At 46.6% G+C, this 12,894-nt stretch overlaps 1 protein-coding gene across 1 annotated transcript in view; it reads left to right on the top strand.

Annotated features, from left to right (window-relative positions):
* The window catches only part of DCAF15 (DDB1 and CUL4 associated factor 15), a 173,235-nt gene that overhangs the window by 138,668 nt on the left and 21,673 nt on the right, over nucleotides 1-12,894 (top strand). The window lies entirely within an intron of this gene.

The raw sequence follows: 12,894 nt of genomic DNA on the forward strand, positions 1-12,894 counted from the left end.
GAAGCGCCAGCATGAGTTAAGTGCTAAAGGTACAGGTGAAGGTGTTTGTGGGCTTTGGGGCAAAAAAGGTGTACATGTTTGTGTGTGTATGAGGAGTCACTCCATCCTGTGACTCAAACACTTCTTCAAACAAAAACAACTTGTAACACTCTGAGCACAACACTAGATGGCAGAAGTATAATGCACAGCATGTGAATCTGCAGCGGAACATGCCTCGAACAGATGTACACTGGGTAAGTGACATTTTCTCTCTCTCTCTCTCTCTCTTTCTGTATATATATATATATATATATATATATATATATATAGTAAGTTTAGTATGCTGTGGTGAAGTTTTGGGTGAGTCATGATGGACCTCTCCTCCCTCAACAATGGTAATAAATAGCATAATACACTATGTGTGTGTGTATATATATCCCCCCCGCCCCATAGATTTGCTCGTCTTTTGCCTCACATTATGTGACTCTGTAAGATGTCAAAAAAGAACATTAAAAGATGCAGAGCTTCAGACTAAGAGGAATGTTTAAGGATGTATAAAGTTGGCCGGGTATGTGGTGGGTACCTAAGGTACTTACACCTTATACCATGTCCAGGTATCCCCCTTTAGTGAAGTGTAGGCACGGTCTAGAAGCCGGGCTCTCTTGAGGTAGCTGTGGATGAACAGCCAAGGCTTATCTAGGAGACATGCAAAGCTCATGCAATACCCCTGTAGTCGCACAGCACTCGCACACCTGAAAGAAAGCACCCAGTGTTACAAAAATAAAGGTTCTTTATTTTAGTGATGCAAGACCTAAACCATATACTAAAAAAATAGAATGCAAACACAGGCCCCCCACCTAGGTAAGTGGAGTGTGTAGAGGGGAGCTGGGGGGTACTAGAAAACCCCAAAGGTAAGTAGCACAGTGCTCCCTAGCGACCAGGAGAGAAGGAGTAAGTTAGTGGTTTTTCCCCCAAACCACCCATAAAGAAGGAAAAGAAGAAACTGCAACACCAGACAAGACTGCAAGAAAGCAGCGGTGTCTTCCTGAAGAGGACCAACTCCAGAAGAGCCCAGGAGGAGTAGGAGCTACTACCGACCCAGCAGTGGATGCAGGACTTGGTCGACGGTATTGTGAAGGTCAGCACTGCAGCCCTGGAGTTGTGAAGAGTTCCTGAGGGATGCAGACGACGTTACACTCTGGAAGGAGAAATACAGTTGGGTGTTGATGCAGGAAATCCACCAACAGGCCTTGGCAAAGGTCGAGGTTGGCGAAAAGTGGAGCTGCCGGGGATCAGCAAGGTCCTTGAGGACTCAACCCAGAAGGGGGAAGTCAGAGGGGACCTTTGGCGATACAAAGAGCCCACAGAAGTAAAGACAGCACCCACAGGAGTCCCACAGGACGGGGACACATGAGTAGCAGAAGAGCCCATGCAGCACAACTGAAGAAGGGTCCCACGCTGCAGGAGAACCACGCAGAGGGCTGTGTCGCAGGAAGGGGGCTGGCCCTACACGCAGCCTAATGATCCTTTGGAGGAGATGAAAATAAGCCTTGGCAGCTGCAAGAGATGTGGCGCACGGGATACTGTCCTGCGTGGGAAGGCAAGGGCTTACCTCCACCAAAGTTGGACAGCTATTAGAGAGGACCATGAGGACTACTCCAGACCACCACTCGTGATGCAGGATCCACGGCGCTGGCAGTCATTGCAGTAGGTGCCTGCGGATGCAGGGAAGTGACTCCTTCACTCTAAGGGACAGTGCTTCTTCCTTATCATGCAGACTGAAGACTTGCCACCCACAGAGGATGTACAGCTGGGGAAATGTTGCAAAAGCTGGAAGTAGCCATGGAAACAATTTTGCAGAAGTGTGTCCTTCATGAATGCAGATTGTTGGTTCCTGGAGGGTCCAGTTGCGGTTCCAGTGGTTAGTAGTCGAAGTAAGGTTGCAGAGGGGTCCTGCTGGAGTCTTGCAGGCTGAATCTGAGGACCCACCCGAGGGAGGTACCTTATATATCCCTGAAAGGGGGGATTCGTCACCTAGCCAGGTGACCACACCACCTATCAGGAGGGGGTTTGGACGTCACCTGCCTGGCCACGCAAATGCTCCCAGAGGTCCCTGCCAACCTTGGATTCAAGATGGCAGAACCCAGGGACCCTCTGGAGGAACTCTGGGCACCATCCCGGGGGTGGTGATGGACAGGGCAGTAGTTACTCTCCTTTCCATTGTCCAGTTTCGTGCCAGAGCAGGGACTGGAGGCCCCTGAACCGGTGTAGAGTGGTTTATGCACGGAGGGCACCAAATGTGTTTTTCTCCCAAGCCACATAACACCTATTTCCAAAGGGAAAGGGTGTTGTTCCCCCCCCCCCCCCCCCCCAGCCACCCCCCCTCCCCTAACCCACCCACCCCCCCAAACGAAGGGCAAGAAGGGTAACCTTGCCCAGATGAGTCTTCATTGTCTAAGTGGTAATATCTGGAGAGTCCATCTGTATTGAAGTGGTTACTCCCAGGTCTGTGTTCCAGTGTATAGTCCATTCCCTGTAGGAATATGGACCACTTCAACAGTTTGGGATTTTCTACTTTCATCTGTTTTAACCACAGAAAGGGCCTGTGGTCTGTCTAAACAATGAAGTGAGTCTTAAAGAGGTGTGGCCTCAACTTCAAGGCCCAGACCACAGCAAAGGCCTCCCTTTCTATGGCTGACCAACGCCTTTCCCTTGGGGTCAACCTTCTGCTTATAAAAGCTACTGGTTGGTCCTAGCCCTCAGTGGTAAGTTGAGATAGATCTGCCCCTACACCTACCTCAGAAGAATCTGTTTGTAATATGAACTTCTTGGAGTAGTCATGGCTTTTTAACACCGGTGCAGAGCACATAGCCTGTTTGAGGCCTTCAAAAGCTTTTTGACAGCTAGCTCTCCACAAAACTTTCTTAAGCATTCTCTTCAGGGAAGGTCATTAGGAGGGGCTACAGTTGAGCCATAGTTCTTAATGAACCTTCTGTAGTACCCAGTGAGGCCTAAGAAGGCTCTCACTTTGGTCTGTGTAGTAGGGAGAGTCCAATCTAAAATAGTTTGGATCTTTACCTGTAGTGATTGAATCTGGCCTCCACCTTCCATGTGGCCCTGATACACAACCTTCCTATTTGGCACTTAGAGGACTTGATAGTGAGGCCTGCTTTTTGCAGAGCCTCCAAAACATTCCAGAGGTGGACCTGGTGGTCATCCCAGGTGGAGCTAAAGACTGCTATACCGTCTAGATAAGCTGTACTATAGGCTTCCAGTCCTTGGAGGACTGTATTCACCAGCCTCTGAAAAGTGGCAGGTGCATTTTTCAGACCAAAGGGCATCACTGTGAAGTGATAATGCCCTTCAATGGTTGAAGAAGCAGTTTTTGGTTTTGCATCATGTGATAATTTTATCTGCCAATAGCCTGCAGTCAAATAAAATGTGCTAAAATCCTTGGCAGATGCCAGTGTATCTATTAGCTCATCTGCCCTAGAGATCAGACTAGCATCTCTTTGTGACAGTGTTGAACACTCTGTAATCAGTGTGCTCAATGACTCCTAGGTCCAGCATCTTTTGCACTTCTGCTTTGATGCAGTCTCTGCCATGGTCAGGTTGCCTATAGATTTGGCGTTTTATGGGCAGACTGTCCCCTATATCAATGGTGTGCTCACACTATGTTGTCTGACCAGGTGTCAGAGAAAACCGTTCTGAGAACTGCCTTAGAAGGTTCCTGCGGTCTTCTTTCTGAGATTCAGAAAGGGTGTCTGCTAGGATTACTCCATATACAGAGTCGTTGGCTCTAGTCTTGGAGAGGAGGTCAGGGAGAGGGCAACTCTCTTCTTCCTGTCCCTCATCAGTGGCCATTAGCAGGGTCTTGTCAGCCCTGTCATAGTAGGGCTTCAGGCGGTTCACATGAAACACCCTGAGGGGGCTTCTGGGAGTGCCTAGGTCTACCAAGTAGGTAACCTCACCCTTCTTCTCCACTATTGTGGGAGGGCCACTCCTCTTGTCGTGAAGTGCTTTGGGAGACACAGGCTGGTAAACAATCAGAACAGCCTTCTGGTCCTGCATCTGCTTCTGCAATTCCTGGCTGGCCTTAAGGTTTTTAGTGGCCTTTTTCATATACTCGGCAATCATGGATCTGAGGCCAAATACATAGTCCTCTATGTCCTGTTTAGGGGGCTTGAGAGGTTGCCCCAAGCACTCCCTTACAAGAGGACCCCTGACAGGGTGACAAAACAGGAGTTGAAAGGGGCTGTTCCCACTCCCTTCTAAGGTACCTCCCTGTAGGCAAAAAAGGAGCCATGGCAATAGGACATCCCATCTCCTGAGTTTTTATTTTTATTTTATTATTAAACCTCTTTACCAAACCATTAGTTTAGGGGTGGTAAAGTGTGGTGAACATTTAAGTCAAACCACATTCTTTCCACATTACCTTAATGTATGCAGACATAAAGTTGTTACCTGTCTGATACCAGCTCTTTAGAAAAGCCCACGCTTGAGAAATTTCCCATGAGGACTTTTGTCATTGCCGGAGCTATAGTGGGCCTTAGAGCAATAGCTTTTGGTATCTGGTGGCATGGTCCACTACCAGTATGAATCTGTACCCAGATTCTGTGGGCGGGTCTTGGGGGCCAACAGTATCCACATCAACCCTCACAAAGGGAACCATAACCTGGAGCCCCTTTAGAATCCTGCATGGTACACCCGGTCACAGCCAAAATGACCAAGAAATGCACATTGAGTACCTACTAGGTGGATCTCCTGCAGGAGAACAACACCAGGGCAATATCTTTTGATAGCCCAGGACGGCTGATTTCTTAATACGGTCTAGCAGACGGTTGACATTCCAAGAGAGCATCGTTGGCATGGTATTACATTGGGATCAGCCAAGGTTCCTCATAAGACCAGATCCGCCGAGTGCATGAGCTGCCACAGGCACATAGGGTTAACATGTCATCAAACATGGCACTTACTGTGGACACAGTTAACCTAGAAAACAATTGGTTAACACAAAAAAAACTAAGCAGCGCAACTCCCGGTGAACTCCCCACCCTATACTTCTACCCCTGAAGCATCTGTTGTGCTATCCCAACACATCTTGCAAACCAGCAAGCTAGAATAACTCAGTTTTGGGGGTCATCGTGGCTAGGCAGTGCCTTAGATACAGATGTGACACCTGACAGCAACTGATAAAATAGCAAATAGCAGTCCTGGTCATCCAGGCCACAAAGGCTTCTCAGGCCCAACAGCCCGGTGCCCATCGCACAGTTCAGCTCTGGCCCCAGTCTCCCGGCTAACCCCCCTAACCCCCCGATCCAGTCCACAGTGCCCGTGATCAGTCTGAGAGGACCAGCATCTCCTCCGTTGAGCAAAAGAGGGTGGGGGGTGCCCATCATGGCAGCATCCAGGCATCTGTTACGCTTTCCAGCATCAGCTTGCGACTTACGGGAGCGCTGCTTCTGTGATCGGGCCTGCAAAGGGGTTCCCTCGGGGTCACCAGAGCCTTTCACCAGTCCCACTTTCTGCTCTAGGGGCCCCAAGGTGTGTGTTTCTGCAGCCCACTCCCACGCCTGTTCCGGAATTTCAAAGCAATACGTGTTGGATTGAAGGATTACTTCAGGTGAGCTGGGAAGAGCAACATATATCGAAGATTCAGTGTTCGCAGATTTTGTTTAATGGCTTCGAAGGACCTGCGCTTTTGCTGCACTGCCCTAGAGTATTCTGGAAAAATTTAGATTTTGGAGTTCTGGTACAGGAGGTCTATTTGGGTCCTGGCGTTGCGCAATACTGCATCACTCTGCAACGCTCCTGGTTCTCTGCATCTTCCACTAGTTAATGAAACGCAGCCACAGAAGACGTAAGTTTCAAGACTTGGTTCTTGAGGGTGGCCATCTTGTCCTACGTTGTAGAAGTACGCTTCTCCGCCTTGGTGACCCTCCCCTTCACTCCCGCAAGTCCAGCCGTATCAGTGAGAGGTCTATTCTGAGTTCTACAGCTTCTATTAGTCCTGGATTGCCTTAAGGATGGCACCGAGGTCCGGTTGCGGCATGGAGGCCCCCCTAGGAAGAACCCGCCATTCCAGCAGTGTAGTTCGCAGCAGGGATGGGGATCGTGTATTGATCCATCTCCGTCTGGACCTGTGTGGGTGGCAATGGCCTGGTCCCGCCCATTGGGAGGTGGCTCTGTAGCCCCAGGCCTCGGGGTGGAGGAAAACAACCCAAACAGCGACCCTCAAACGCCCACCGCAACTGGCTCCAATCTGTAGTCAGCCCACGGGACCACCGCCAGCCGCCCAGTCCTCAACTCGGGTGCACTCCCACGGGGCCCGCTCCAACACCATGGCGCACAGGTGGAGGAAATGGCCACCAGGATGCACACCTCAATGTTCTGGCCACCCCATTCCCCCCCCCCCCCCACAGCAGGCCATGGGAGGGGGTGGGGGCTACAAGTACAAGTCAGGAAGGGGCACGACATCCGGGCGGCCCGCCTAGTCAGGCCCCAGTCTGTCCTCAGCACAACCCCAGTGTCAGGGGGTCTCCCGCTTGCCACCTCAGGCCAACCTTTTAATCTCGTCCTTCGGTCAGTTGCACCTCTCTGATCAAGACCATCGGGGGCCACTCAGTCTGGCAGGATTCCAGCAGATTGTCGCTGGGTTTTGGAGTCCGTCTAAAATGCGACCGCCATGTTGGCCTGCGTAGCCGCGCCCCCTACACAAGAAATTTTAAGGCATCCTATTTCCCCTCCTATTAAATGAGCCCCCAATGTTCTATGAAAAACGCAGCAGACATTTCCAGAATGATTTTACCTTCAAGAAAGATTTCAATCTGTAATGCCAAAAAGAATGGTGAAGGACCACATTTCACCATTGAATTTGATTTTTTAAAATCTTTTAAAACTAGATTGTGCTGGCTAGTGCCACTCCTGAGATACAGTATTAAGGTATCTGATAGAGACTTCTAACTGCAAAGTCCTCACCTTAGAATATTCCCTAGGCGTCAGACTGGATCTGGAAATTTTCAAGCAGTACCTGAGTGCCAGTTGGTGACGTTGTATGGCTCAGCGTCAGCCGTGCCAGAAGTGGTGTGCTGTGCCTATATAAGCACCACCCTCAATGTGCGGAGGTCGTTTTTTTTTCTTTCCCTCATGTCATCAGTGCAGAACCAGAGAGTGCTGCCTCGGTCCACTTTTTGGAGATCTTTTTACAATGTTTTGTTGAGTCTTTTTGAGACTGTGAAACTTTGTCCCCCCCCAACAAAATGGGGTTTAAATTCTGTGGTTCCTGTTAGAATCTCCTTGTCGCCTACATATGGTGTTCAAGGTCCAAGTTGTGAGAAAAGTCCTGGAACCATTTGCAGAGTCATTGTAGGTGCTGTTCATTGCGCGTAGTCATTAGATAAGTCCTTGCAGTCGGCCTAAGTCAGGTGTTATGCTAAAAAATGGTTCTGTGAAATGTTGTAGATTTCAGTGCGCCTTTTTTATGGGCCTTCCTGCGGAATGCCCTCCTTGCATACATTATGCCTGGCGAAGGCATAATGTGGCACTAGGGGTTACAAAGTGGCACGGTGCATGCATTGCACCACTTTGTAAATATGGCGAAGGAGAATGGCTTCCTTAATGCCACATTAGCGTCAGAAAAAATGACGCTCGTGTGGCGCAAAGAGATTTCTTGTAAATCTGGCCATTACTATTTTACTCTCTCCTGGGGTATACTGGTTAGAGTACTAGCCTGTCATGCACAAGAGTGTGACTAGCACAGGCATGTCTCGGGCAATGGTTGGGATTCAATTCACCAGTAGCTGGTGGAAATGTTAGCTTCCCGCTGGAATCTTCAGCTCACCTTTACGTCCCTCTTTCTAGTTACAGGCTACAAGGACCATCCTACATTGGCAACCAGTGGGGGCACACTAGTGGGTTTGTTTTTAGGACCGGAAGTGTCCTTGGTTTGGTGCCCTGTCTGCTTACAGTCAAAGCACCAAGCCTTTGTTGCGTCCAGGTTTTACTCTGGTACCTACTTCTGTTTTGTGAGGTGTCTTGGTTTCCCTTTAAGTTACAGTTCTTACCTTCAGCACCATGACGCGACTGGCATTCGCACACTTTACAAAAGTTTCAAAAATGTTGCCACCCACCCTCCTGAACAGATTTTTGGTGGCCTACAGAGGACTCCTTTTCTCTATTTTTAGAGTTGTCAACTTTTTTCTCCTGGGTTCCAACCCTTTCCCTTTCATTTGGTTACCCCCTCCATGACTTTACTTGGACACTCTAATGATCAGCCTTTCTCCCAAACTCTTGGGGAGAGACTTGCCAAGGTCCACCAAGGATTGATGCAACTTTTCAGAAGTAGAACTACTTAACAGATGTTCCTTCACAAGCAAATTATAAAGCCCATCATAATCGTGCACCTGGCTTTCCTTTAACCGACCACTTAGTGTTTTCACTGATAACCCTTCAAAATCAACCCATGACTTACAAGGGGTGTTTGATTCTCCCTGATTCTATATTCTTCAGCGGTGAGTCCAAAGCCCTCAATCAAGGTTCCCTTTCTAAGATCATAGGACTCAGCATCCGTTTCATCAAGTGTCAATTTATCCCTGCAGTTTCCTGAAACGGCTCCCAGAGTAGAAAGCCCTAATACTTTTTGCTCAGTTTTCGCATTCTACAAGTCCTCTCAAAGGCTGAGAACCATTTGGTGATATCATCACCTTTCTTATATTTGGGAACAATCTCTTTGGGGATTGTAGGGTCAAAAGATACCTCTTTCCCCTTTTTTCAGTTGTTGCTGCCACCTGAGATAGGTTCTCGGCCCATCTCACTCCTTTCTTTCTCTACACCCAAGGGTTTAGCCTCTAATGCTATCCCAGATCCGCATCTTCACTGTCTTCATCCCCTGGGGTACTGTCAGAAGTGCTGGCAGTGGTGTTACTTTCAGAGGGAGTACTGAGTGAATTATCCTCCTCCTCATCTTGGGGGTTAATTTTTCTGCCATTGCCCTATCATTTTCTGCTAGCAGCTGCTGCAAATGGGCCTTTGTGGACTGGAGGCCCATGGCAACAGAGAGGCGTGATACGACATCCTGCATCTCCTAAACCATGCAGACCACATGACCACTTTGGATTTACAGGGTGCATACTTTCACATCCCCATCCATCCCAAACATCATCCACCTGACAAGCAAAACAAATGCCCGATAACAGTGGGAAGAGGTTCTCAACTATATCTTGTACTACAGTCCAGGTGGCCAATTCACTGGCAGTGACCACCAGATGTGGTCAGAAATCATCCCAGACAAAATTTCTGCCAGAAGAAAAAAGGGTAGAAGCAAAGGAAAAAAGAACAAAATATATTCTGCAGGAGGGAAAAAGGTCCTCATTGGAAATCAGACTGCGCCATGGATATAGCTTCAATAGGATTCAGACAACTGGCAGGATCAGCAGTCCTTAAACTCCACCATTGGTTAAAGGCCACAACATTTAGATCTGAGGTGCAGCGACAACGCCTTGCAAGCAGTCAAAGTGGATAATGACAATGCAAGATCTTTGTTTTCAAAAATTGTAATGCACCCAAAGATCTTGCAGTGTCATTATCCACCTTGATTGCTTGCAAGACGTTGTTGATGTGCTTGCTAAACAGAGCGTCACCATTGTATGGCATAACTAATATTTTTGTTTGCACCACAGGTCTAAATTTTGTGGCCTTTAACCAATTGAGAACGTCTTCCCACTGTTATCGGGGCATTTGTTTTGCTTGTCAGTTGGGATTGGTATTGAAGGGTTCTTTGAACAACGGTGAACCACCTGTGTGCTGACAAAGTTTCGTTTCAGGTGTTTACTAGAGTTGGTGGTGAGTATTCAGGTGCTTGGTACTTATCGATCCTTGGTAGGACTGCTGTGATTGTGGCAGGGTTTTGCATGAATACTTTTCATTCCTTCCAGATATAATGAACAATTTGAATAGCTCTCGCAGCCTTTCTCTTGAAAATCATAAAGAAACAATCCGATTGCTTGACTGTATAGACAGTTGAAAGCATTTGGATGCTTGTTTCATAAGGGTATGGAAACCATCAATATCTGTGGGGGGGGGGGAGTGAGGGAATCTACCAGTTGTGGTACCAAAGGACAGGATGTTGGTATTGAATCGTCCCATCTATTGGGTACAGATCGATTATTGTGAACGTTGCCTTCCCTCTATCTTCATCCGAGGAGCACTGTTCGTTCAGAGGAAACATGGCAGTATTTGACACCAGGGTCATTCTTGGAGTGGCACAAGCATCTGAGGTTGCTGACATATGTCATTGTTGTCGATGGTGATTTTGATTGCGGTTTTACTGTCAGCACCTCATTGTCAGTTTGTTTCACCATCACTGGTTCTGATCAAGAGTTCCCTGATTTAATGCTGGGGCTGAATAAGGAGTTGTAGGATCTGATCTTGCCTCTGAGGAGGTTTTTCCTTTTTCTCTCTGAGGAGTGCCTTTTTAATCTAGTAGGTCTATTTTATGGCTTCACTCTCTGGAGACCCTTGATTTGACCTCTTCCTTTTGACCACTCCTGTGAGATGATAGAATCCTCCATGTCCTCATCAAAAATGACCGTTGTCTTACATTTAAGTTTCTGTAGCCACAATAGCCCCCCCTGCCTATCTGTGAGTGTTGTAGAGGAAAAAAGGTCAGACAAATTTTACAGTCCTTTACCTTGTGGGCAGGATGAATGTAGTAACTACACTAGTGTCTTCAGAGTGTAACTTCTCCTTTTTTCTTTTGTTGTGACATATTAGTGCTAGGGTCAGAAAAATAAAACTGGAAATATATTTCTAGATGATCCAAAACAAGTAATAGCTGAAGAAAATGAGCAGAGCTCAGGGAGACTCCCTTTCACACGACGTGGTAGAAAATCTAAGGGACTGTGCCTCTCTTGGGAGTATTCTAGAAGGTGCTCCGGGCTGAAGTTTGGTCCTTTTTAAAAAAAAAAAAAAAAAAAACAATAAAAAAAAAAAACAAGTCAGATTAACTAAGTGTTTAAAAAAAAAAAAAAAAAAATGTATTGCTATTGTAGCCTGTTACGATACATGCTGCTTTATTATGGTCCTGTGGGATTCCCACTTCAACTGTGAATGATTCACGCATGTGAAAGAAAGATCAAATACTGGAGAACAGGGTAATTCCAGTGTTAGTCTGCAGGAGAGGTAGGCCTTTCAGTACTGAAAAACGAATGTGAGTTTTTCACTAGCAGGACATATAAATCTTAAGAGTATATGTCCTTTATTCTTATAATACATTACATCCTGCCCTCTTGGCTGTCTAGGGCCTGGTGGTGACTTAAGTGCAATAAAAAGGAAGGTTTTTGGGCATTGTAAAAGGTTTATTTTGCCAGGTCTAACGGGCAGTTTAAAAGCTGCGCACACAGGGTGCGATGGCAGGCCTCAGGCACGTTTGAAAGTCCTACTTAACTGGGTAGCACAATAAGTGCTGCAGACCCACTTGTAGCATTTCATTTACAGGCCTTGGAAACATGTAGTGCCATTTTTCGAGGGACTTATAAGTAAATAATTACGCCAATTAGCTCTAAGCCAGTTCTACCATGTTTTAAGGAGAGCACTTCAGCACCAGTTAGCAGTGGTAAAGTTCAGAGTCCTAAGGCCGGCAAAAACAAATTCAACAAAAAGTGGAGGGTAAAGGCAAAAATTCTTTGGGGTGACCATGCAGGTAGGCCCAGGTCCAACAGTAAGCCTGGACAGTCTGCATTTTTAACCTTGTGTTCACTTTTGAAAGCGTTTTCTCTGCATTCATTTGGATGCTGTAATGCTATTCTATGACATTAATCAAGCCAATTATTTTGAATGTTCACTGAAAAATTAGGCTTTTTCTTAGACTTCCATTTCACCGGTTGTAATGTGAACTCATGGATGTAGGCATTCTATGATGCAGTTCCAGTGGAAAAAAATGTTAAAAGGTTTTCCAGGGCCCTTGTGTGCATTGGTGAATTATTCACGTGCTTGGCTTTAACAATGATTTACTACGATGCAGAACTAGGATTACTGGTAGGGGTAACTTTGCCTTTTAACAAAGGGTATTTAACTTAAACCAGGATTCAGGGGATTAAATTTGTGTAGGAAGGTAAAATTCAGCCGAAAAGATGTTTAATACTAAGTTGTTTGCGTTTGCAACTATTAAATGGAATCTGTGGGTTAGTAAAGTGATTTTTCCCAGGTCACAGTCTGTGCTGTGGGAATAAACTTGTATTTCACCTTTGCACTATATTAATGCAGGACTATTACTTACTATTTCTGTAAATAACAATAGTTATTTGGACATGTTTATTTTCAGTGCCATGGCATAAATATGTGCGTGTGTGTGAAAATATATATATATATATATATATATTATGTTGGATGGCTTGTGTAGCTGCAGATATGCATGCTGTGCATATATTCTGCCATCAAGTGTTGGGCCCGGAGTGTTACAAGTTGTTTTTCTTTGAAGAAGTCTCTTCTCGAGTCACAGGATCAAGTGACTCCTCCTCTCTGTAATAGTGCGCATGGGCATCGACGACTTTGTTAGATTGTTTTCTCTCCACTGTCTGGTTCAGACGTGTTTCCTCTCGCTCCGAGACTTTTGGTTCGGAAACAATATATTAACTTTATTCTACTGTCTGTATTGTTTCGATCGCGTTTCCATCTACAGTCGAGCCGATAGTACCATCGGGAACCAGAAAATACCCTTTTGGGTGCTTGCGACCTATATGGGCCTGTTCACGCCTCCCACACCATAGCCTGATGGATCGGACTCCATTCCGATTCTGTCCTCAATGCCACGTGAAATTTCCTTACACTGATCAGCACGTGGTATGTAATCTTTGCCTTTCTCCAGAACATCGAGAGGCAGATTGTGAAGCTTGTCATTCATTCCGGTCGAAAAAGACA

Source organism: Pleurodeles waltl, chromosome 4_2 (genome assembly GCF_031143425.1).
Source record: "Pleurodeles waltl isolate 20211129_DDA chromosome 4_2, aPleWal1.hap1.20221129, whole genome shotgun sequence".
Lineage (NCBI taxonomy): Eukaryota > Metazoa > Chordata > Amphibia > Caudata > Salamandridae > Pleurodeles > Pleurodeles waltl.